At 36.5% G+C, this 26,839-nt stretch overlaps 1 protein-coding gene and 1 long non-coding RNA gene across 2 annotated transcripts in view; one reads left to right on the top strand and one right to left on the bottom strand.

The window, feature by feature from the left end:
* LOC122429059 overlaps positions 1-26,839 on the bottom strand; it is a 775,926-nt gene that overhangs the window by 32,777 nt on the left and 716,310 nt on the right. The gene's annotated exons all lie outside the window — the stretch shown is intronic.
* Positions 178-16,438, top strand: LOC122429061. Its single transcript, XR_006265912.1, has 3 exons — positions 178-294; positions 6,247-6,314; positions 16,105-16,438. It is a non-coding gene; the product is annotated as an uncharacterized LOC122429061 (long non-coding RNA).

Genomic DNA, 26,839 nt, shown 5'->3' with positions numbered 1-26,839 from the left:
CACTTTTTTTTTTTTTTTTTTGAGCCCTGCTAGCGAGCTATGAGTTTGCACTCTGAAACCTAGCCAAATTTATCACAAGGGCTGTTATAACAAAGACCTTTCAGTGTCAATTACACAATTTAACTACACAGTTCTTTTTTTGCTGTTGTTGTTTTTTAAGGCAACCGACAGTGATTAGTGGAGAATTAGAACCACTGCCTGCCCTAGTTGAGCATGACTTTCAGCAAGAGGATCACAGGGGTATAAGCCAAACATCAAAGACTATTACAGAGCTGTATCACTGCATGTGAACAGGTAGGCATTTGAGACAAAAACAAAAACTAAGGAAGGAGAAGTGAAAAGATCTAGTAAAGAAGGACCCCAAAGGGTAATATTCTGTTAGGCAAAAGGGGTCATTTTTATACTGCTACCCGTTGCCCACCAATACACTGTGTAGTGCTAAGGGCTGGCACAAAAGATGCTGATTTTGAGGACTTTATAACTTAAGAGCAAAAGCATCAGGGACTTCATTAGGAGAAATGCAAGCTAGTCTTCAAGTGTTAAATCATGTGTTCTTACACAAATATTGAAGGCATTCCAGGAGAAACCAATGGGAGTGTGGTATCCTTTACTTGTTTACCAGCCTTGTAAAGCTTGGAATAGATATAATCTTTCTGAGCTTCTGTTATAAGATCTTAAGGTGTTTAAAGTAATATTTAGAATTTCCCTCAGGATTGTTTTATATTAATGAGATTATGGGTATGAAAGTACAGACAATGGGTATAAAGTGCTAGAATGTACTAAAGAGTATGTCATAGAATTTCATTATGGATGGATTGGGCTGTTATTGTTATTATTGGGCTAAATGAAGGAAAAGGTATGTCAAAAAGAATAGAGTCATGAATAAGGACACTGAAGAATGAAGAAAAGTTACTTACCAACCAAATTCTCTATTATGCTTGGAATCCCATATGGTATTATATATACAGCACAACTTCTATATAAAACAGCATAAAAGTTTTTCCTACATGGAAATATTCTTTTAAAGCAGTGTTCTTTAAATTTATCACCTGCATATGTGCTAAGTCACTTCAGTTGTGTCTGACTCTTTGTGACCCTGTGGTCTGTAGCCCGCCAGGCTCCTCTGTCTATGAGATCTCCAGGCAAGAATACTGGAGTGGGTTGCCATGCCCTCCTCCAGGGGCTCTTCCTGACCCAAGGATTGAACCTGCATCTCTTATATCTCTTGCATTGGCAGGAAGGTTCTTTACCACTAGCGCCACCTGGGAAGCCCACAATTTATTTCCTAATGGTAGCTATTTCCTAAAAGGGGAGGATAAGAGGAAGGTTGAGCAAAGTTGAATGCATTTACAGAGTTGGATATCATTTTGACAGATACCCCATTCCTTTTGTGCCTGCATGCTCCCTGATGGAATTAAATAACAGAATCTTGGCTTCTTTTACCCTTGACACTAACTTGTTCTTAAAGTTATTGTCTATCTTTTGCTCAAAGTGAGGAGACTGCATAAGTAGTGGTCATGATAATTTGCTTAGGTCTATATTTAGCTATTATATAAACAAAGTACTCATGAGCAACTCTCATTATTAATTTTCAGAAACTAGATCTCCATGAGCTCACCTATTTCTAATAAAATCAAATGTACCAAGAACATCTATTTGTAGAAAGGGCCTAATTGCAGCAGCAGCAGCAGCAGCAAACCTATCAAAACACCTTAGATTCCAGAACAGATAACACATCACAGTTTCCTTTTCTGGAAAACTAATGATAGGATTTAAAAGCTGCTTGGCAACAATTATGAAACATGGGCAATAAAACAATGTAATTGTACAAGAGAGAGAATAGATATCTAATTGATGTTTTCTTGTTTAATTAGTTTTAAATTCAATTACTTTGGTGTAAACTATGATTTAAAATAAATGTAATTGTCTTCTACGTGCTTTTGTCTTCATTAAAAAATATTAGCTGCCTCTGGGTTTATACAACAGAAGTATTTATACACAATTGGTATTTGGGATCAAGGGTTTTCTTTTTGAAATGTTCTAGCAGACATAATCACACAGAAAATAAGCCCCCTACCCCACCATGGGTAGAAAATCCCCCACCCACCTTTCTTTAAAAGTCATAGAAGGTGAGCTACCTCTATTTATTCACTTCTTTTCATCAGGGTGAAGTGAAAGTTGCTCTGTCATGTCCAACTAATTGCAACCCCATGGACTATACAGTCCATGGAATTCTCCAGGTCAAATACTAGAGTGGGTAGCCTTTCCCTTCTCCGAGACATCTTCCCAACCCAGGAATTGAACCCATGTTTCCCTCATTGCAGGTGGATTCTTTACCAGCTGAGCCACAAGGGAAGCACACTTAGCCTAAGCTTTAAAGCCTCAGGGATTTCTGAAATCCACGGGATCTGCTGGGGGTGGATAAATTCTGTATCTGTGGGGATGTCCCGCAACTACAGGATAATTTAAGGAATGTCCCTAAGGAGCTGTATCATTATCAATTTGAATGGTGTGTCAAGTCTGTGTCTAATTTGATGAGTTTGGAGTCGTAGAGAGAGATGGGAGTGCCGATTTTCCAAGTGATGTATGTGTTTATGTGTGCTGGTGATTCAAGCCCACTTGGCTCGTCATAAATATCACAGGGTCGAGTGTCAGAGGGGCCATACAGAGAGATCAGAATTTAGTGACCTTGGAAAGAAAATGACCACTGTAAAATGAATAAATGTGGCTGGTTTGAAATATTTCATAATAATAAAAAAAAAGAAATATTTCATAATAATGATTTTAGGCCTTCCCTGGGGGATCAATGGTCAAGAATCCACCTGCCAATGCAGGAGACACGGGTTCAATCCCTGGGTTGGGAAGATCCCCTGGAGAAGGAAATGGCAACCCACTGCAGTATTCTTGCCGGGAGAATCCCCTAGACAGAGGAGTCTGGCAGGCCACAGTAAATGGGGTCCCAAAGAGTCAGATATGACTTAACGACTGCACATCAACACAACAACATACTGATTTTGGGATCACTTAAAGATTTTAAAAATTACTCTTTGGAAAATGAAATGTATCAAATAACATGAATATTTTTCTAATTTGAATCTTGCATCATAATATTTATTTGAGCTCTGCTATGTGAAAATATATGAGGGTTTTTTATTTTATTTGCATAATTAGCAAAGTTTAAACGAGTTATTAATGTTGGTGAATACCAACATTAGGTATTGGATGTATATAATATCGTCTGTTTACACAATGATTATATAATTAGATGGCCATCTTCTGTGTCTAGAGTTTTTAAAGTATAATTTAGTTACTTGGAAATTCTTACAATATGAAGTTGAGTGCAAAGACAGGACAAAATATATAACATAAGTAATTTATTAGCCTACGTGAAACCCAGTTCCTTAAATCTAAAATGTGGATAATCTTGAGAGAAACACTGCTTAAAATAAGCAGAACAGTGTGTCAAGTATGTTGCCTGGCACCTATCAAGTATTCAGTTACTATTAGCCATTGCTATTAAAATAGCCAGTTCTAGCTCTATTTGGGCATCCCAAGTAGCTCAGTAGTAAAGAATTGGCCTGCCAAGCAGGAGACACAGGTTCAGTCCCTGGGTTGGGAACATCCCTTGGAGAAGGAAATGGCAACAACTCTGGTATTCTTGCCTGGGAGATCCCATGGACAGAGGAGCATGGCGGGTCCATGGGGTTGCAAAGAGAGTCAGATGTGACTTAGCAATTAAACAACAACAACAACACACTCTATTTTGTTTTGTTAAAGTGTAATTTTTTTGCAGTATATGATACATATTTTTTCTTGTAACTATTATTTTCCCCTGTTCAAGTTGTTTCTTTAATTTTACTATAATCATATTTTTTCTTACTTTTTGGAAAGGGTGCATTCTTCATAAAGTAAAAACACATTTTCAAAGATTTAAGATCAACAATGTCATATCTATAACTAAATATAAAGCTTGATTTTGCAATTTCAATTTTTTACTTCTTGCCATTACATTAAAATATCACACAAATTTGGTTAAAACAACCAAAGTTTTCAGAAAGTCAGGCTAAAGTTTTTGATGAAGTAATTTCAGTCTTTACCTCAATTGTTTCTTACTGTTCCTTTCAGTGGTTTCCTAGCTTTCATATACTGAAATATTATATGAAATAATATTACCAAAATATTAGTCTTTGGGAATAAATAATTATAAAAGTTAAGGAAGTCATCAACAAGGTGAATGATAATGAAAAGGAGGAAAATTTTAAACTAAGCTGTCCAATTTTGAATTAATGATAATGGTATGTGGAGCTGGACAATCATTTTGACTTATCAAGGTTTTGCTATTTTCATTATTACAAAATGACTTTAACTTTTCACTTAATTTTCATTTAGTGATATCTGTGTTGAGTTGATAGTTATCTTTAACCAGAAGATTATTGGAGGTGGGTGACTTTCTCCTTTTAAACATTATGAGAGAAATATTTGGGCTTCTGAAGAGATTAGTATTTTCTGTATTAGGGAGCATGTATATTATTTATTGGAATAAACATTCCAATATAAATATTATAGATAAAATGTACTTCTTTTTGAGAAATGTCCTGCCCTTCTTTTTCTCTTCAGATATTTATAACTTAAAACTCTAACCACGTAAGAGAACTTTTTTGAAGTTTTCAAAGGGCATATATTCTGAACTTTTTATCAGCTACCATCTTGTTTCATGATTCCTGAACCAAGCCTTTTGCTCTTTAAGTAAAAGCAAAATCAACAGTTTTCATTGAACAGATAAATAAAAAATGCATAACTATTGAATTGAACAATGTTATGCTAATTAATAATAATTAATTAATGATGCATAGGAGAATCCTATGGACAGAGAAGCCTGGCAGGCTACAGTCCATGGGGTTGCAAGAGTCAGACATGACTTAACGACTAAACCACCACAATGATGCTTCAGTTGATTATAATTTTGAAGTAATTAAGTTATTTTGTCTTCACTAATTTTAGCTGTTTCACACTTTTAAATATAACTGGAAGAAATAAAAGAATGAAAGCATATAGCTTTTTCATATTGGAAAAGACTAATCTGGTTTTATTAATTTTTTTCTTCTGTTCACTTTATAGGACTCCTGTGAGTTGACAGGCAGTTAGTAGGCGGCATATACAGAAAACAGTGAAAACTGAAATCTAGAATGTAATGTATCTTTTAGGACATTAGTTCAGGCAATCCAGTTTCTGAGTACTTATTATGTGGTCACCAGAAAGCTAGTGCTATGAGAAATATATCATGATTGTAGAATATTTTAACCACACTAGGTGGTCTGTGTTATATCAGTCCTTTGATATACTTTCAAATATTATTTGTGATGTTTTATAATTTACACACTTTTAAAATATATACATTTTCAAAATACATAAACAATCTCATTGTTAATAGCTCTATGTACTTGCTAATATTTTATCTATTTTATTTAATTAACATCTTTTAAAATTTTTCCATGGTTTATTTCTAGATTTGCCATTTTTCCTTCCAATTAGGTTTATTTCTGCTTTGTGCATTTCAAGGCTCTATTACTGTTTAAGTACCTGCATATTCTTTATTTTGATACTGTTTTACTTTTACTAGAATCTTCATTTTATTAGAATGAAATGATTGCCTTATTGAAGGTTGTTGCTTTAATATCCACTTTGGTATTAGCATGCTGCTTTCACTTTTTTTGATTAGCATTTCATTGTTAACAGTTCTTTAAGTTTCCTATGTCATTTTGTTTAGTTATACCCTTGAAACCAGGATATGGTATCCCTCTGTATAGGCAGGAGATTGGTTCCAAGATAGTCTCCACCCATCTCCCCTGATACCAAAAATCCCCCACTGCTCAAGTCCATTATGTAAAATGGCAGAGTACAGTAGCCCCTCCCCCATCTCACCCCTTCACCCCTGCATCCCCGGTTCCACCTCTGTGGATTCAACCATTGAAGTGAAAGTCACTCAGTCATGTCTGACTCTTTGTGACCCCCATGGACTATACAGTCCATGGGATTCTCCAGGCCAGAATACTGGAGTGGGTAGCCTTCCTGTTCTCTAGGGGATCTTCCCAACCCAGGGATCCAACCCAGGTCTCCCGCATTGCAGGCAGATTCTTTACCAGCTGAGGCACTATGGAAGCCCAAGAATACTGAAGTGGGTCATCTATCCCTTCTCCAGTGAATCTTCCCAACCCAGGAATCAAACCAGGGTCTTCTGCATTGCAGGCGGAGTCTTTACCAACTATGGATCAAATCCACAGATGCTGAACTCTTGGATACAGAGGGCCAACTGTGTAAGTAAATTGTCTTCAATCTAATATTTTATCAAGAGAATTTAACTTTCTTAACATGATGAATTCTGTGTCTACCGCCTCATTTTGTGTTTTTGACTTACATCTTTGTAGGATTTTCTTTTTCCCTTTCTGCTTTTCTGCCTTCCCGTAGGTCAGTAAAGTTTGTAATATGATCATTGTGTGCCGTGTGCTAAGTCCCTTCAGTCAGGTCCGACTCTGTGCGACCCTATGGGCTGTAGCCGACCAGGCTCCTCTGGAAACTGGGGGTTCAATCCCCATGTCTGGAAGATCCCTTGGAGAAGGGCATGGCAATCCACTCCAGTATCCTTGCTTGGAGAATCCCATGGACAGAGGGGCCTGGTAGGCTACAATCCATGGGGTGGCAAAGAGTCAGATACTGCGACTTAGCATATGTCCTTAATTCAGAAAATTCTTACATTTTAAAATATAGCCTCAGACACTTTCTCTGCTGGAACACTTACATAATTACATTAAATTATCCCAATCCATAGCCCATACTTCTTATACATGTTTTATGTCTCTATCTACCATGCTACATTCTGTAAAACTTCCCCCAAACTATATTCCTATTTATTTATCCTTCATGTCTCATTTAAAGGTTAACCTAATTAAGAACATTTCAAAAACAATAATTTTCATTTTAAGAATCTCTTAATTTTTTTATATTTATCCTTCATTATTACATTTATATCTGTTTTGGTTTCATAATTTCTCATTCTTGAGTTACTCATTTCTCATTCCCTTCAGAGATTCTAAACATACTTATTTTAAAACCACTATTGATGTTTTTCTCTTATTTTCATTTAATCTGTCATGAGTTCATTTCCTGCTGCCAAGTGGTGGCTTGGCTCAAGGTTGCCTGGCTGCAAGGCTGTCTGCTTCTTTGTGCCTCTATAAGAGGCAGTGTTATAAGCACTGTGTTCCCCCAAATTAGTAAATCAGGGATTTTTTTCAGCTCCTTTTCAGTGTCAAGAAGCTCCACAGTGAGACCAGCTCAAGTGCCCCATTGCACCCAAGGGACCACATTTCCTTCTATTTCATGGACTCTGCCTTTCCTTGCTTCTAGTCTCAGATCCTAACAGACCTGCAGTGTTAGTTTCTCTCAGTATTTTGCATTTCCTTCCATTTCTGGTCTTTCAGTATGTCAAAGATATTTAATTGTATCTTTTATATTTTATCTGCTTTCTGCCATATGTTGGATCAAAAAGGGAAGGTCTCAAAGCGTGAATTTATAACATCTTAATTAGGTATCAGGAAGTTATAAAATGTCATGCATACCCTTCCCCTTAGCAGTCTGCAAATTAATTGAGAAGAAAAGATTCTCACATGAAACATTCTAGCAAGAAACATTCAGAGAATACAAAGGAGACTCTAATGAAAATAAAAACTTATACCCATTTATACCAAAATAATCAGGGAAGGCTTTTTGAACATAGCAGAAGGAGTTGAGATTTTTCTTACAGAATGAGTAAGGTTTGTAGGAAATATATGAATATATGAATTTTAATTCTTTACAGATGTACTTTATTATGTGCCCAGAAGATGCAATATATGTAACTTCCACTAGTGGCTTTTCAGTAACTTCCATTAGAAAGACAGTATGTTAAATTGTAAACCTCTGGGTACACACTCAAGTGGGAATATTAGATAATTTTAAGGGGGCCCTAGAAGTTTCACATAAAACCTTGTCCCAATAGTCACTCAGTTTTGCAGAAGCTGATGCAAGAGGTGGAAATGTGTACACACATCTATGTCCTCTAAGAAATGTTAAGGCTATAACTACTGTGTTATTGCATTTAAAAGAATATTTTCCAGGAAAGTATTAGCAACAACTAATTGGATCAGTATTGACTCATTTCCCAGAGAAATCCAGTATCTAATGCTGAGTGTCTCTTACTCCTTTTGCCTGAATTTTCAGCTTTAAGCTACTTCATAAACTGTTCATATCCTCAGAAAAGCCTAAAAATAATTGCATTACATAATTCCCTAATGTACCTCTGATGCCTCTCATCAGGGCCCATACTAGGGGTTCAGCATACAAGCCAAGAGCCAGTAAATGAACAGTAACCAGAGGCAGGACTTTTCACAAATAGGCTCATGGTTTATTTAATGCCTCTGTTTAAGTCTCTCTTATTCATGCTGCACCGAAGTTCACCCAGCCATTTTACAGAAATAATGGATATATTTGGCCCTGTGCCTTGTTAGTTCTGATGGTTAGTCTGACTCAGACGAATAACATTCCAGGCAAAGAAAAATATGTAGCTCTTCTAGTGCATGGAAAAGAGCAACTGCAGGCTTCAGCCACGGGCTGTCGCAAGGTCTGCAAATGGATGACTAAATAGGTTCAAAGTAGGTGATGGAAATCAGGAGACAGGAAGATTAACCCACAAGACTGGTCTGTTTTAAGTCAGCTTGACTTCCATTTATTGCAACCCTGACATTGGAATAAACCTATTAAATATATTTTCAAAATGAAACCAAGTGGTAAAACATGATACCTTACTTTAAAACTTTTTAAATTGAATGCACCTGGTGAGGCTCTCTATCAATTTATGTTAATACCACACACAAGCAAGCCAGGACCTAATTACCAATTAAGCAATAAAACTGTTTATAAAAGCAAATGTTCTCTGGGTCAAGTCCATGAAAAAAAAATATATATATATATATTACATGTATGTATAAATATAAATGTAAATATTATATACCCATATTCATGCTTGCATGCTCAGTCTCATCCAACTCTTTGCGACCTCATAGACTATAGCCCACCAGGTTCGTCTGTCGATGGAATTTTCCAAGCAATAATATTGGAGTGGGTTGCCATTTCCTTCTCCAATATATACCTGTATACACATACTATATTTCTTAACCTTTGTTATAATTCTCAATATGTTATTGAATATATGTTTCATAGAGATAACTTCTATGCAGTAATTTAATCATCCTAAATGATGAGAGGGATCCCATAATTATGTAAAGTTCAGGGTCTTTGTAAGTCCAAAACAAAGATTCTTTAAAATGCATGAAAAATAATTGTTTCTTGAGTGGTCATTGTCTGAGTCCTCTCATTCCAAATGTGGCTGTTTATGATCACAAGCATCCGCAAAGAGACAGAGTTCTGACTGAACTCACCCTAATCCGCCCAATAAACCTTTCTCCAGAGAGCTGGTGTAAAAACTGAAGGTCAAGAAGCAAAGGGGCTCCCTGGAGGCTCAGCAGTAAAGAATCCGCCTGCCAATGCAGGAGATGGAAGAGATGCGGGTCTGATCCCTGGATCTAGAAGATACTGTGGAGTAGGAAATAGCAATCCACTCCAGTATTTTTTGCCTGAAAAATCCCATGAACAGAGGAGCCTGGAGGGCTGCAGTCCAAAGGGTGGCAAAGACTCAGACACAACTGAACTACTAAACACGCACATACATATACACATATAGGTTGTGATTCCAACAGATACATGTTAATATGCAGCACTATTTCCACAGTGCTTCACTTATTAATTTCTCTAGTGATAAACACCTGTACTAGTCTCTGTCTAGGTATCCATCCATTCATCCTTATTCTATCTTTTTAAATAGTTCAGTCATCACGTTTTTTGATGATTTTTCCCTCCCATGTAATAGAGTGTTAATGCAATTTTCAATCTCTGTGAGTAAAATACAATGAAATCTGCTCCAGCATCTGAGAACAATCATCTTCAAATGTGAATGTTGTGAAGAAATAAGTGCTGGAGTGAGTTTCTTGGTCATCCAGGTTATACTCATTTAAATATCTTCAATATGGTTACAAACTGGATCAGAAGTCTATTTGGAATTGAAAGGCTGCATTTGTCACACACGCATGTGCTAAAATCTCTTACATACTGTGGGTTAATTTCAAGTTTATATCCAAAGAATTCTTATTTCATCCAAATATTGTTCGCACTTCCAAATGTCAATTTCACATACTTCTCTTCTGAATTTGCCACTGAATGTATTATTTTGATTAGTGTTGTCAGGAAGTACCTAAACATTTTTCCTTCTTGATTGGTATTCAACAAATTCTTTATTAGTCCCAGGCTGCTTTGGTATGTTCAGGAAAGTGTAAAGAAGTATGGGTTCTAGATCTTGCCATCTTTCCTACTCTCTAAATCAGGTGTCCCCAACCTGTGGGGTCTAATGCCTGATGATCCCAAGTGGTAATGATATTTTAATAATAGAAATAAAGTGCACAATAAATGTAATATGCTTGAATCATCCTGAAACTATTCCCCATATTTGGTCCGTGGAAAAATTGTCTTCCATGATACTGGTCACTGGTGCCAAAAAGGCTGCTGCTCTAAATTATTCTTGGGGGACTTCTCTGGTGGTCCAGTAGGACTTCCCTGGTGGTCCCCTTTCAATGTAAGGGGCCTGGTTTGATCCCTGGCCAGGGAGCTAGATCCCACATGCTGAAACTAAGACCTGGCTCAGTTTAATTAATAAATAAATATTTTTAAAAAATCACTCTTGGCCTCAAGTTTTCTCATCTGTACAAAAAAGGGGCAGGACTAAATCACTGATTCTAGTAGGAGATGGATATAACAAAATCACTGATGAGACAATATGAGCATGTCTGTCAATAGTGGTTGTGACATGGACTCAAGAGTCAAATCTCAGCTGTTCCACTTATTTAGTTTTGTGATTATTATTTAATTTTTGCAGCATAGCATGCCATCATGTAAATGAGGGGAAAATTATGGTAGTAAAAATATAATTAAAAATCTCACTCATATGCCTTTATGTGAGTGTGTGAAAATTAAATGTAATAAATTCTGTAGGGCATTTAGTTCATGCTTCAAATGCAGTGATCACCCAGTAAACATCAGCAACAACTATAAAGTGCCAGCATTACTGTGCATCAAAATGGTGCACAGGACTGTGGAGCTAAAACTATCATATAATTTATTCAGATATTTGACATTTATTGAGCACCTGCTAAGTGCCTGACATTGTTCCAAACACTCATGTTATACAATACCTCCACCCACAGAGTTTACTTACATTTTAGTTGGAAACACAAGAAAAATAGGATATGACAAGACATAATGGAATATTGCCAACATGACATAGAGTGAAAAAGGCCACAAAGGAAAATGAAATAGGATAAAGAAATGCAGAATGATTTAGGATGGTCAGTGTTCCTTTCTATAGGGTAGCAGGCAAGGCTTCTCTGAGGAGAAAGTGTTTGAGTGGGGGAGACTATACAGATACCCGAGGGAAAAGCTTTCCCAGTAGTGGGGTCAGGATATGCAAAGACCCTGCATGTGAGCAAACTAGCTTGTTAGAAAGCAAGCAAGAAGGTCATGTGACTACCGATAGGGAGAGGGTAACCTGATACGGAGGGGCTAATTGTAGGAGATAAAGGCAGAGGTGTAGACAGAGGCCAGAGAGCCAAGACCTTGTAGAACATGGTGGACTTGGGAGTTTCAGTGTGGTGAGAAACCATCAGAGTACCATGAACAGGGAATTACCATGACTAAAGTTTTAAACACACCTGAGTTTAAATCCTCTGCAGGAAAGTTGTGAACCAATATGGCGTGTTTCTTCACTTGTTATTGGAAGGTTTAAAAGAAGCAATGGGTGTGAAAGCAATAGACACAGTGTTTGGCACAAAGGATATGCCTGAGATCCTTAAACATTAGAAATTCTTCTTCTTCACCTTGAAAGTCTTAGGCGAGAAAAGACACAAGATGGATTTCAACCCATGCTTTCCCACTGTTATTCCCAGCTCCTGACATGACCTCCATTGCAGCCACTCTTTTGGATAAAAGCTTTTCCCTTAAAAGACTCTTGTAATAACATGTGTTACATAAGATGAATTAGTGCCACTGGCCTTTACTAACAGGAGTCCTAGTTACTATTATAAGTTGGTGATACTTTGAGCAAATGGGGAACAAGGTGTGCGTGAAGCAGAGCGAGCCTCCTTCATGGCCCATGGAGAACAGCATGATCACTGGTCCTGGGGTTGGAAAGAGGAAATTAGATAACAGCACCCTGTGAGGGGCGGGGAGGGGTGGTTGATGAATGAGATGCTATCTTTAGACAGCCTTCCACTCCAGGTTGGAATTTTGTTTTCTTTTTCCACACTTGAGGAGTATATGTCACATGGAGCCACACAGAGAGTAACAGATACACTCACATACTGGAGGCCAAGATTTCAGAGCCAAGCTCTTCTCAGGTTTAAGATTAACACTTGAGGGTTTCCTGGACTCAGTGTTCCATTTTGGAAACAGCATTTTCCATTTGATCTTTGCCTCTTATTTGCTCCTTCTTAGTTTCATCTTTTATTATGATATTTGTATTGGTTCACTGCCTTTCAGTGAGTCAGTCAGTGGGTATTCAGCACTGTAGATTTTTCTACCTAAAGCAAATCAGTTGTGAAAATCTAAGGCAAGAAGAGGGACTTCCAAAATATATACTTTCTTGCCAATGATTCAAAGAAGGCCTACCTGCCTTGGATATTATTTAACTTGAATATTTACAATATTTTAAGTCTTGGGAAAAAATTTTTTCTAACACAATTACACCAGGAATGCTAATGAAGACTGTAGCAAATTATAATTATAAAATGTTCTCTAGGTCTGCTTCATATAGAAATTCATGTAATATTTCGCATGACATGATTCAGCATCTTGATAGCAAATATGGTACCATGTTTTGAAGTTTCTACATAGACTGAAACTCCACACTGAGTCCCCGGGTCTTCAAAGCTGAACTGAAAATGGAAGGAAAATCAGTCCAGACTTGGGCTCAACTCTTGTCTTCACCTAATTATAAGGATAGGGATGTTTCCACTCTGGTCTCAGGAAAGTCTCAGAATGTTTCCCTTGGAATCTCAAATCATAGGTCTAAAGAAACCTATGCCAGTCTGGTAAGTGTGACAACTATTACACAATAAAAGTTTCACGTCCTGCATCTCTCAGATGACAGTGCTAAATGAAAATAAATGAGAGTATATTTTTTGGGGGGCCTGTTCCCCAAATCCTTTGTCTCTGTTACCTTTTCATGTGGAATTCAGTGTTAGCTACCTATAAATTATCTTGCAGCTGTCCGAAATAAATTATTCAGGATGCATTTTCTTGACCTTTTACCAGCATTCCACATGCTTCTAATCCTTTTTTATGTAATAGGTGGGAAATACATTATAAATAAATGAGAAAACCATTTTCATCAGGTAAAATCTCCCCTTAGTTTTCTTGTCCCTTAACTGAATTTTATTAGCATCCATTCTTTTTTCTCTATTCTGTCTTGAAGTTCACCATTCTTATTCCTGATCACATACTTTTACTCCTTCTCAGTGAACTTGTTCCATCAGTTATTCATTCTTTCTTTTTTATTTTTGGCCACGCTGCAGAGCTTGTAGGATCTTAGTTTCCCAGTCAGGCACTGAACCTGCACCCTCAGTGATGAAAGCTCAAAGCCCTAACCAGCGGACTGTCAGAGAATTCCCTCTTCCTTTAATTTCTCAATCTTCATCAAATCTACCCACTCTAAGTTCTGATTAAAGATCTTTCATAGTAAAAATGTTATTTTCTCAAAAAGCAAAGTTGTTTTATTAATCCTCCCTTCCCATCAGTCTCTCCCCTCCACCTTTTTTTCCCATCATCTTCACACTCTACCTGGAGAAGCCACTTCACCATTTAACTCTGACTCTTCTGCTCATCCCTCTGCTCTGCTTCCCTCTACCACCTACAAACTGTTCTTTCAAATTTACCTTCTAATGTCTGTGTCCAGTGACCTCTCCTGGCCCCTGATTGTACATTCCAGCTCCTCTGAACACCTCATTTCTTTTAAAAAGTCACACTAACTGTTTTTCTTTGGCCACACTCCTTTAAAAACTCAAGATCCCTTGATATTAAACATATCAGATGACATGCTGGGTCAAGTGAATCAAAAATAACTATAATAGAGTCTCAGATGAGATGAAGTTCACAGCCTAGGAGGGTAAACAAACACATACAAAGACAGAATGCACAAATCCTTGTCACACTGCCTTTTTTGGTAAAAAGGGAGACTAGATTTCCAGAAACTTTATCCTAACAAAAACCACTTCAAATGATCCAAAACTATTTTGTGTTGACTTCTCTTCAAATGCCGTGCTTAACTGGCAGAAAAGCAAAGGAAATCTTCAAAGTCGGGGGAAAAAAATGTGAAAAGGTGAAGCAAGAGAGGTAAACAAACTCTAGAAGTAGTGCTTTCCTTGAGAGCTGCTAGTTCCTGAACTGTACTGGGGACAGAAACATAATTAGGAGAGGAAAAAAAAAAACATGGCACCCAGTCAAAGTAGATATCTGAGCAGAGAAAGCCCTTCTCATCTTTCTGCCACAACCTTCCCTCCAATTTTCCACAAAACTTTGAATTCTGAAGGACAACTTTATCAGAAGTAACACAGTGAGAAGGGAAAAAAAAACAACATAAAAAAGGCATAAACAGCTAGAATATCAGCAGTCAAAGTCAGAAGGCAATGAAACAGTATCTTTAAGGTCCTAGGAGAGATAACTCACAATCTAGAGTTATATACCCAGTTAAACTATCTTTCAAATGTTATGGCAAAGTAAAGACAGAAGATTTTATGCCAAAAACAGTCCCTCACAAATATTCCTTCTGAAGGCCCATGTAAGAAGAAAAAAGTACGTCAAAAGAAGTGGTGAAGAAAGAAAATGTTAAATGTCTGGGTAAATGTAAACAAACATCAGTTGCATAAAACAGTAATAACCACTACTTTGTATGGATAATAAAAGCAATATTGAATTTCTGAATACTTATAATAACATAGCTTATAAATAAGAGAGGTAGTTGATTTCTCTATTTCTGCTATTATATATTTTTCTTCCTTTTATTTCTTTGATATTCATTTACTGTTTTTTCTAATTTCTTAAAATAGTAAAATCATCAATTTCCAGCCTTTCAAATTTTCTAATAGATGAATAGAAGACTGTACATTTTCTTTTTAACTCAGCTTTAGTTGCATCCTAATCGTCTGATGTCTAATTTTCATTATCACACAAAAATATTTCTTTTAAATTTCCCTTTGATATCTTATTTGACCAACATATTATTTAGAAATATAAAGCTTAGTTTGCTAAAAGTTGAGTACTTTTTGTTATTTTCGTTACTGATTTTTAACTTCATTAGGGTCTGTGAGGCTGTAATTTTGGTCTCTGTTCCTGCAAGATTGCCAAAATCTCTACTTATTATTCTGCCTTTTAGTAGGAGTTCTCTGTCCAACACTTTGGATCCTAACTAAATCTTTTCTCCTATATCCAGAATTGACAAAAGTTCTGAAGTTAAAGATGAATTCTTTCTTCTCTATATGGTTTCCTATTGTCAGAAATTGTTTGCCCTAAAGTCTTGGTTGCCACAACAGTTTCCTAGTTTCTTTTAACAGATCACTTTTAAAGAAAACTTTCTCAGCTTCAATGGTTGTTCTCAGTGACAACCTAGGTCTGGCTGAAATAATAGCAAAAGTAAAAAACCCTCATATTTAATTTTATGTTTGCAACTTGTTGTTCTTAAAAATTGTCACCAAAATTATGTGTTTTGCCACCTTAAACATACAACTTCCTCCATTTCCATTACTCCTTTGTTGTTAATATTGATCTACTTTATAATGTTATGCAACTAGAATGTAAGTTATTGAAGGCAGCAACCAATATCCACATTGTAGTGTAGTCAGGTATCGACTACACTTTTCTGTAGAAATCTTAATTGGTATCTTTCTTTTTTTTTTTCTTTTTTTGGCTGTCCAGGCACAGCATATGGGATCTTAGTTCCCTGGCCAGGGATCAAACCAGCGCCCCCTGCACTGAAGGCACTGGAAGCTTAGAGTCAACGACTAGACCTCCAGGGAAGTCCCTTAGTTGGTGTCTTTGAGCAAGAAGCTTTAAAAGAAGTGGAAAGAAGCACTGGAAGAGGGTTAGGAAAATAGGAAAATGTGATCTATTTTTCAGAAAAAGGCTTTCTAAAAACTTTAATGGAGGAAACAAGTAAAGTCTCATTCCCCAATTTATACAGACCTCCATAATTTATATCTTGCCATTACATGTATCATCATCTATTGCCTGAATAATTAAAAAGAGTTGGAACATTTCTGATTATTTTTTCTCTGGATTTCATTTGTCAACAATGCTTCTTTCTTCCATCATTATACATAACAGAAAAATATTGAATTGCATTTCTTACCAAAAGGAAGTTTTTACTGGAATATTCTCATTGGGTAGCAGAGATTGATACATTTTTATCAGCACTTCCCCACTAGTTACATTACGTTACTTTGCATACTGTTCCCATTGACAGTGATATTATGAAAAGCCATAGTGCATGCTGGGTAATGCAGACTTCAAGCATTCACACTCCATTAATTAATTCATCACCTAAAAGCTAAGTATTGATTTTTTAATGGTTTTACAAATCTATTTAAGTTTCTGTGATGTGATTAAGAGGATATGTGTTTACTGTAAATTATCCAACAAGTACAATGGTATTACTCTCAGAAATAGCAAACAATTTAGCTTGTGAGAAAGGAGGGGAAAAGATTAGTTAAAATATTTTTCCAAATATGGATTATTTATTCAATAGCTATTATAACTTTCTATTAAAAAAAAAAACTCTGCTATTTCAAACCATGGTACTATATTTTTTGATTTGTGATGATAATGAAATCATATACCAGTGACTTTTTCCCCTAGATCCTATTGAAAATTATAGTGGATTAAATATTCTTTGTGGAACATGTGGAATTATTTTGTATGTTTTCAACTTCATTCCTAAAAGTTTTAGCTCACAAAACCATGCAATCTATTCTATAATTCTTAGAGTAAAAAGATTTTCCTCGTCAACTTACTAAAACTAGAAATCAAGTAATTATAGGATAAATTGATTCTTAATAGCAGAACAGAAAAATAAAAGACTTTTGGAAATGATGGGAGTTGCATTCAAAAGAAATGATTTTTTAAGTACAGTTGGGAAACATAAGAGTCATTTATGTATCTGCACAAAGTTAAGTATATCCTCTAAAGATATTCAGCGTAAAGTGTCATATAGAATGTGACAGTGACACGTAAGCTTTGGCTTATCCTCTTAAAGGAATTTTATTGCAAAGATCCTGGAGATGTTTTACCAAAAACCCTATATCATGTTTTCCTGTAGTATAGTGCAATATAATCCTAAAACTAATTCACCTTGCAGCATTTCAGACATTGCTAATATACACAGCTAAGGAAGGCAGAGAACATTTCTTTCTAAAAGTAAAACAGTGGGCAAGAATTATGTGTGAGTGTGGGTGGTGTGTGTCTAGAAAAAAAGAGTATGGAAATAATTACATGAAAGAGTTTCAAGTAAAGAGGTTTTTGTTTTTTGCTTACTGTCAAAGCAGAAAAATATTCCGGTGTTACTTTCCCAGCTAATCTTGACCTTACAACTACCTTGGAAAAAAAACCTGGTCATTAGATAATTATGTGGCTGCCCATTTTCTTTTACTTTATATTCTAGAGGAAGTGGGTGCAGTATTTTTCCTAAGAATAGTTGCCACTATTATTCAGTTTTTAGATGACATCCAACTGGTAAGGGGAGATGGGAGCTATTTGAAGCCACTTATCATGCAGAGATAAAAAGGCTGCAGAAACTCCTGCTAGGTCTTTTGATAGCATTAATTAGCAGCAGAGTTAAGGTTGGTATATATCTATGACTTTCTTAAGACAAAGTTAATGTTTTATTCTCAGTGTTGAAAGAATAAGAAAAAAAAAAACCCTAACATCAGAATGCTCCATATTTTATGAATAAGGAAATGAGACTATTTTGTAATGAAAGCTAAATAAGTGCATGTGCAGTCAATTTGGACTTAGGGAAGCACATGCCCCTTTTTCGAGGTTTGGTTTCTTTCTAGCTCTTTCCAAATCATCACCATTTGGCATTTCTTAAAAAGTGTACATAATTAGGATTTTTAAAAGGCTTTTTATAGGTTATGAAGTAGTGCTCTCATTTGTGGTTAACATCAAGTAAGTTTTTGGACTCTGAAAAGGAAATTAAGCATTACTTATTTACATATTTCTGCACACAGCCCATCCGTTCTGCATCTGTGTCCTTCAATAACTACAGACCCACAATTCTAAAGTATGCCACCTACAGAGGGTCATCAGAGATCTTTACTACCTAAGTTCCCATTTCTGAAAATGTACTCCATACAACATCAGCTTCCCAAATGGCTGAGTGGTATTGAATCTGCCAGCCAATTCAGGAGACACAGGAGACATGGGTTAAATCCCTGGGTCAGGAAGAACCCCTGGAGGAGGAAATGGCAATCTACTCCAGTATCTATGCCTGAAAACTCCCATGAACAGAGGAACCTGGCAGGCTACTGTCCATGGGGTCACAAAGAGCCAGGTATGACTGAGCAACTGAGCACAAATAGGCATGATATTAGTAACTGCTTTTTAATCAGGCTCTCAGTGCTGGGAAACATTTATGTTCTGTTGAGGCAATTTGATGATATTCCAAAACATGTTGAGTAATACGTGACTGACTGTCTTCCAGAGGGTAGTAAAAAGTCAATTTCTTGACAATGAAATCATTTTGATGACAGTACAGTTCTTAGAAATCCTGATAGTCTTGCGCTTGGAACCATGATCGTTTGATTCTGAAGTATTAGGTTATGTTAACAGACTCTTGACTATTTGTTTGGCATTATCAACCACCTAAAGAAATTGTTTTTTTGATAAATCTTCTCTTGCCCCCATCGGATATTTACATGAGTACCTTTCCTTGACAATCAGTATTCTGTAGTATAGATGTGTATATCATGCTGAAAAAACATATCTTTAGAGGCAAAATTTGATTGTATTTTCAATTTTAATTCTTTTCTTCACCACTGAATCAAAATTCAAAGACATATTATCGACTTCCAACTGTTTGCTCTAATTAATGTGGTAAGTGGATTGTCATCTTTGTGCAGCTTCTTTTGTTCATGTGACAATGCCTGTCCTTGTTGATCAGATAGCTGAAACTATGTCAATTAGGAACCAAATGCTATTTCAAGTTTATATTGTTTTTTAGAATAATCATTATTTAAATGAAAAGCCAATTGTTTTATCCAACTACAATATAAAAATATCTGCTAGTACATAGATAGTAATTAAACCTCCACTTTGTATGCCACTGAGACAATCTCCAAGTGTGCTGTCAGATTACAGAATATTGCCAATTGATTATTCTGCTGTCTCTCTGAAAAAATTAGTATGAAATGTGCAGGTTGTACAACTTAGCAATACCCTGACTTGCATCTAGTTGTGTACTGTTGAATGACACCTTTTCACACTGAAAGGAGTATTTCGCCCTGTTCTGGAAATGCTCCTTGCAATATAAGAAAGGTCACTGTACTTTGAAAATGACAAGAAATCTCATCACTCATTTATGAATTTATGTGATTCATTGACATAGCTTCATAATAAATAACACTCTGTAGAATTAAAGTAAAATGGATTGAGTCTCCAATAAAAATCTTATTTTCAATTATTTGAAATTTGAAAATAAGGATATATGTAATAAATACAAAATAATTTTATATAATAATAAAAGGAATATTGATTCCTTTTATACTTTAGTGAATATATTATGAAACATTTTTATGACATTTTGATAAAATTCAATACAATAGTAATAATCAAATTTAGCACATAAAAAAATAACATTTTATTTATAACAGGTTAGGACAAACTCTACCCTTACAGTATGTTAGTCAAGCTAAATTGACCACATTATTCCTTACAGTTTATGTTAAACCTTAAAAATGTAACATCAAAATGTATCTGTGAAAATCATAATTAATTTACATTTCACATTTGTGAAAGGTATACTGTGATACAAAATATTCTAATGTGTTTTCCAGGAAAGCATCAAACTGCCAGCAGAGGACTTATTATCCAAATGTGTATTTACTATCCAGCAGTGTGTTGCCAACAACATTTAGAAAGACTTTTAGAAAAGATGGAATCTGTTTTATTCATCAATATGTCCTTAGTGTTGAATACAATGTCAGACACACAGCAAGTGCATAATAAACATCATTTAGATGATGTTAATAAGTCAATATAAGACTGCATGACACTGAGAACCCAATATTATGGTGTCTAAAATGAGGGCTTCCAATAGCTTGCCTTTCATACGAGTAGTTGGTTTGGATTGAGTGAGCTTGATGGGCTCTGTAGAGTTTATCGTGTTCCTGGATCTGGGCTGCATTACTGGGATGGCATGGTCTTGACAGGACTTCCCAGGTGGTACAAGAATACTGGAGTAGGTTGCCATGCCCTCCTCCAGGAGATCTTCCTAACCCAGGGATTGAACCTCCATCTCCTGTTTGGCAGAGGGATTCTTTACCACTGCACCACCTAGAAAGCCCATATGTGTGTGTGTGTGTGCATGTGTACACAATGCAATTAAGATATTAGTTTTAATATTTTCAGAATGGCTAGCACTTGGTTCAGAGTTTTTAATTTTAGTCCAAAGAAAGTGACAGTCACCATCTTAATTCAAATAACGGCAACCATTGCAGAATTTAAGGACAGGAACAGCATAACCATAAAAGAGTTTTAGAAAATTTGCAGGTAACTAAGCCTGTGTATGTGAGAGAAAAAGTGTGATACTGACAGTTTGTAAATTTATGTTATGCCCCTCCTGGGGCTTTGGTGTCATTTTGAGATGATGTTGGAATTGAGAATATCAACAATACTTTACAGGCAGAGATGATCCATGCAGTGATCAGATTTCTCATTTAATCTCTCATTAGCTGAGAAATGTCAGATAGTCTGCTGAGAAAAAAAAATACAGTATTCCTACACCCTGTGTGTGTTTATAAATATCTACCGATACATTAAGATGAGCATTGAAAATAATTCACTAAATGATAGCTGTAATGAAGTGTGAAATAAATTATCGTCTTTGTTGGTAATAGAGATTATTGTGCTGGGCACAAAACATATTTATCATTGGAGCCTTGACAGTACAGACCTGCTATAATAAAGGAACTATAAAACAAACAAGCTACAAGCCAAACATATGAAATTAATTTGCTATTTAAATCTATATGGTAGATATGACTAAGACACTTGTCACCAGGGTCAGAAGGTGCCTTTGAGGACATTTGGATTCCCAGACAGTAGCTGAGTGATCCACTGAAACCTTGCAAACTTGCAGCTGCTTCCTAAGATCTGAGACAGAAACTTTAAGTGAAGCGATTTTCTGAGGACTATGTCTCAAATGTGAGCACCATGATGATTTGGTTAAACTCATATCCAGCTCATCAAAATGTTGCAGTGTTTTAGGTCACTATCAAAATTCAGCTATTTTCAGGTAAAAAAAATCATACCATCTTCAGAAAGTTTCTTGTAACTATTTCACATGGCACCCATACATCCGCTACCAACACTCCTTCTTATCACAAAAAAACTCTTACTAAAACGCCTAACGTGTTATCTCCAAAGAACTATTCTGACATTTTGCAAAGGGAGGAAAGGATGGTCATCACGAATAACAATTTTAAAATGGTTTGCCATTTGGGGACATTTCTCTTTACATTAATTTTAGTACATGCTAATTTATAAGCAGGGCTTCTTGATGGTTCAGTGGTAAAGAATCTGCATGCCAATCCAGGAGATACAGGTTCGATCCCTGAGTTGGAAAGATTCCCTGGAGAAGGAAATGCCTTCCCACTCCAGTATTCTTGTTTGGAAAATTGCATGGACAGAGGAGCCTGTTGGGCTACAGTCTATGGGGTCACAAAAGGGTTGGGCACGACCTAGCAACTAAATAATAACAACAAATTTATAAGTAGTATTTGTATCATTAATAAGACAGCACACTACTCGAGGCAAGTAGAATATATATGTTGTTCCTGTGTATTTTAACTGAAACTGACTTCGAACTGTGTGCCATAATGTATTTTTGACCACTTACTACATGTTGACTCTCACTTAAAATTAATTTATCACTATAAATCTCAGTTAAGTTGCATATCAGTTACATTGCATATTTTTTTTCATTTTCAGAATAATGAGACAGGAAGATGTATGTGCACCATAATTCCTCTTAGGGAGAACACTACCTTTGGGAAAATTATTTAATCCATGCTTTGTGCAGCCTGGGAGTTCTTGTCTTTTCCCTCCCTGGAGCCTAGGAGCTGTCTCACACTAAGATGTCAGAACATGTGCTAAACTCCTCTGCATAATAGGAAGAGAAAAGTGGGCAGTTCTTGAGGGAAAACCAGAATAGAAAAGTAGGGAATCAGGATGTTGGGCATGACATATTATGAAAAAATGTATTTGCTTTAGTACTGAGTGAAAACACACAGTGGCCTAAAAAGCTGCTGAAAAATATTTTAAAACTTAGCACCAGCTGAGTAGAAGAAAATAGTTTACATGTGTTGACAGTGGTTATTTTAAATGGTAGGATTAGATGACTATTCTTTTCTCTTTATAATTTTTGTGCATTTTCTGTTTTCATAATAGGTTTATATTATTTTTAAATCTTTCACTGTAAAATGCTAACTATTACCAAGCTGGATAAAATGTATGTGTGTGGTGTCTATGTAAGTGTGTTAGTATATATATGTGGGTCTGGGAGTTTCTCTGTGTGTGTGTGTGTGACTTTCTTAATTTACCAAATCCAAGTTATGTGACACTGAAAAAAGTTATTTAACTTTTCTGTATCTCAGTTTTCTCTTTTTTAAAATGGGGATAATATTATTTCTTTATAATACTACAATAATACTACTTTTTTTTAAATACTACTTCTTTTTAATATTATTTCTTTCACAGAAATATATGAAGATTAAATGAGTTAATGTTTGAAAAGACAGAAGATGCTCAATAACTATTAGCTTTCATTATTGCCATTATTCTTGTTATTATATGAGCAGTTTATAGATAGGTATGTGTACATAGACAGACTCCAAGTAAATTGAATAAAACATTAACATCTATTAATACTCACTGATGGGATTATAGGACATTATTTTCCTACTTTATGTAACTTTTTTATTTCCACAATAAACATCTATTATTTCAACAATTAGAAAAAAATATTTTGAAATGAGTTCCTTTTCTTTGAGAAAAGGTTATCTTATTCTTTTGAAGAGAGTATAGTATTTTGCTTGCCTGAAATGGTATAAAATATCTAAGAGACACAGTTTAAGAGCAAGATGCTGAAGTGCAGGGGAAATACCATTTATGGAGATTTCTTCTTTGCTTTCTCCAGCTGTGCCCTTAGGAGATGGAGTTACCTTCTGGGTGAACTATTTTAACTTCTTGATTTATTAGGTCTGTAGGAACAACACACTCTTCTTGTGATACTTGCTTGCGAAAGCAAAAAGAGACATGTCTTCAATATAACACATATATTACGTTGACTATCTTCAGTTTTGTGTCCAAATTTCAACGATATTTCAGTAATCACAGACTATAGAGATTCAGGAAGCTGATACCAGAGTCCTGGCACTGGCTTGACGCTAAAAGAATTACTGTCTGTGGAGTCAGACAGAGTCAGAGAAGGGAGGTGTGTCCTGGGTCCATCCAAGAAAGAAGACTGGATCAGACATAGGGTTCCTCATTGGATGGGGGCTTCTGACTATGAAGCTGTTGCTTGCACACACCAAGGCTAATGGGAGATTCACTAAACTACAGGGTAGCCCTTTCTGCTTCCCTGTCATTACCGAAGAGGCTGTGGGGTATTGAAAAGCTCATGAGATCTTGGGAACGTTTCTACAGACACCAGATGAACGTTAAGCCATGGAATTCTGACAGAAGAGCATAGACACAGCATTTCCCTAGTTCAGAGAAAATCTCCATGCATCTTAAAATATACATGTATTTTGATATGTGGCTACTAATATGGGGTGGTTGTGTTTCACTAATACATTTCCAGAGAATGACTGCCCCGAGAGAGTCAATAACAACAATAACAACCAAAATAATAATGCATGTGCTAGCTCATTGGGAAACCTGCAACAGCATCCATCTTAAGCTACCTCCAGAATCGAATTCTGCCTTCAGCGGTTACCAGTCTCCAGAGGATGACTGAGAAGATTTACTAACAATCTTCACCAAAATAGTTCTTATTATCCTCCAGAGGATTTTCATCTATAAAAGTAATGGAGATGATAAGCAAATGGTCTCAGCCTTAACAAGCTACTGCTTTGAAACAGCTGCATTTAAGCCTAACTTAAGGCTACCAGCTAGAGAGACTGAACAGTTTCCTGGAAGATGACTCTATGGTAACAGAAAACCCTGCAGACCAACGTAGTCCAGTAAGAAAGCCTAATTAGCAGTGGGGAGAGCAGTTCCTAGGGACATTTGTTGTGTGTGTGCATGTATACTCAGTTGTATCCAACTCTTGGTGGCCCCATGGATTGTAGCTCATCAGGTTCCTGTGTTCATGGAATTCTCCAGGTAAGAATACTGGAGTGAGTTGCCATTTCCATCTCCAGGGGATCATCCCAACCCAGGGATTGAGCACGTGTCTCCTGCCTTGGTAAATGGATTCTTTACCACTGCATCACCTTAAACCATAAGTCCCAGCCCAAGTTCCACTTAATGGAGTAGTTGGAGCCTTGGAAATGTTTGAAGGGGAGGGTCATTCATTTTTTAAGGGTTATTTTGAAAATGCCCATTATGGACATATGAAACACTAGGTTGTTGAAACTGATTCTCCAAACCACTGCTTAGAATACAACCTGCCTTTACACATGGACAACTCCAGAGAATTGAGCAATACGCCATGTCAATGGGTCTTAGAAGCACAGACTTTCTAACAGTGCAGGAGAACTGAGTAGAAGAGGAGGAAAATGGAATGTTACTGCTTAGGAACTGACTAGACCTGCTTCATGGTACATCTAAGATATCTCCTGGGTAGTATTTTAGGATAGTGTAGTTCCTGAAAATGTTGTGTATGTATTGGTAGACATGGGTAGAGCACAGAATTTGCCAGCTATAGGTTATAAAAGATTCAGGTTCTACCAGGTGTCTCAGCAAACTTAGCTTGTTGCTAGAACTTTGATGGCATCTGGTCCCATCACTTCATGGCAAATGGATGAGGAAATAGTGGAAACAGTGGCTGACTGTTTTTCTGGGCTCCAAAATCACTGCAGACAGTGATTGCAGCCATGAAATTAAAAGATGCTTACTCCTTGGAATGAAAGTTATGACCAACCTAGATAGCATATTAAAAAGCAGAGACATTACTTTGCCAACAAAGGTCCATCTAGTCAAGGCTATGGTTTTTCCAGTGGTCATGTATGGATGTGAGAGTTGGACTATAAAGAAAGCTGAGCACCAAAGAATTGATGCTTTTGAACTGTGGTATTGGAGAAGACTCTTGAGAGTCCCTTGGACTGCAAGGAGATCCAACCAGTCCGTCCTAAAGGAGATCAGTCCTGGGTGTTCATTGGAAGGACTGACGTTGAAGCTGAAACTCCAATACTTTGGCCACCTCATGCGAAGAGCTGACTCATTGGAAAAGACTCTGATGCTGGGAAAGATCAAAGGTAGGAGGAAAAGGGGATGAAAGAGGAAAAAATGGTTGGATGGCATCCCCAACTCAATGGACATGGGTTTGGGTGGACTCCGGGAGTTAGTGATGGACAAGGAGGCCTGGCATGCTGCAGTTCATGGGGTCGCAAGGAGTCGGACAAGACTGAGCGACTGAACTGAACTGAACTGAGAGCTTTCAGAGATTGACATGGTTCCATTTTATCTACTACAGGAAATATTTTTCTAGACATTATTTAATTTAAAAAGAGAATAAGTTTCACCACTATTATTTATGTTGAAGGGTCTTTCCAGGTGGCACTAGTGGTAAAGAATCCGCCTGCCAATGCAGGATACACAGGTTCGATCCCTGGGTCAGGAAGATCCCCTGGAGAAGGAAATGGTAACCCTCTCCTGTATTGTTGCCTGGAGAATTCCATGATCAGAGGAGCCTGATGGATTACAGTCCATAAGGGTGTCAAAGAGTCAGTTGGACACGACTGAAGCACACATAACAAAATGTAGACATTATCTGAAACAAATTGCCTCCATGGAAAATTAAACCAAGAATTGCTATCAATCAACAGTTCTATCAAGGAAGGAAATATGAAAGGTCCTAGCTATTTTCTTTGATACAAAAAGATAGAAAAAATAATTTTTTAAAATAGGCCCAAATCATCCAAACTTTTTTCAATCAAGGTGGCAAACTAACACATTAATTGACATTAAAGTACACCTTGAACTTTCTACTAAATTGGGTCAGAGTCATCCAGCTTCCTCAGAAGTTATCATGAATAGACAGAGATAAAAGCAAAAACATTTAGTTCAAAGAAATCTGATGCCTATCTGTCAAAGTCCTGCTGCCTAATTCTCCATGGCTGTTAGGCTCAAGATTATTTTTTCCAATAACAATTAGACTGCCAGACACATTAACCTACCCCCATCTTGTGATCTTCTAAGTGCAGTTCTACTC

The sequence above is a fragment of the Cervus canadensis genome, chromosome 28, assembly GCF_019320065.1.
Source record: "Cervus canadensis isolate Bull #8, Minnesota chromosome 28, ASM1932006v1, whole genome shotgun sequence".
NCBI classification, from domain to species: Eukaryota; Metazoa; Chordata; class Mammalia; order Artiodactyla; family Cervidae; genus Cervus; species Cervus canadensis.
This window is presented reverse-complemented; position numbering and strand designations above follow the sequence as displayed.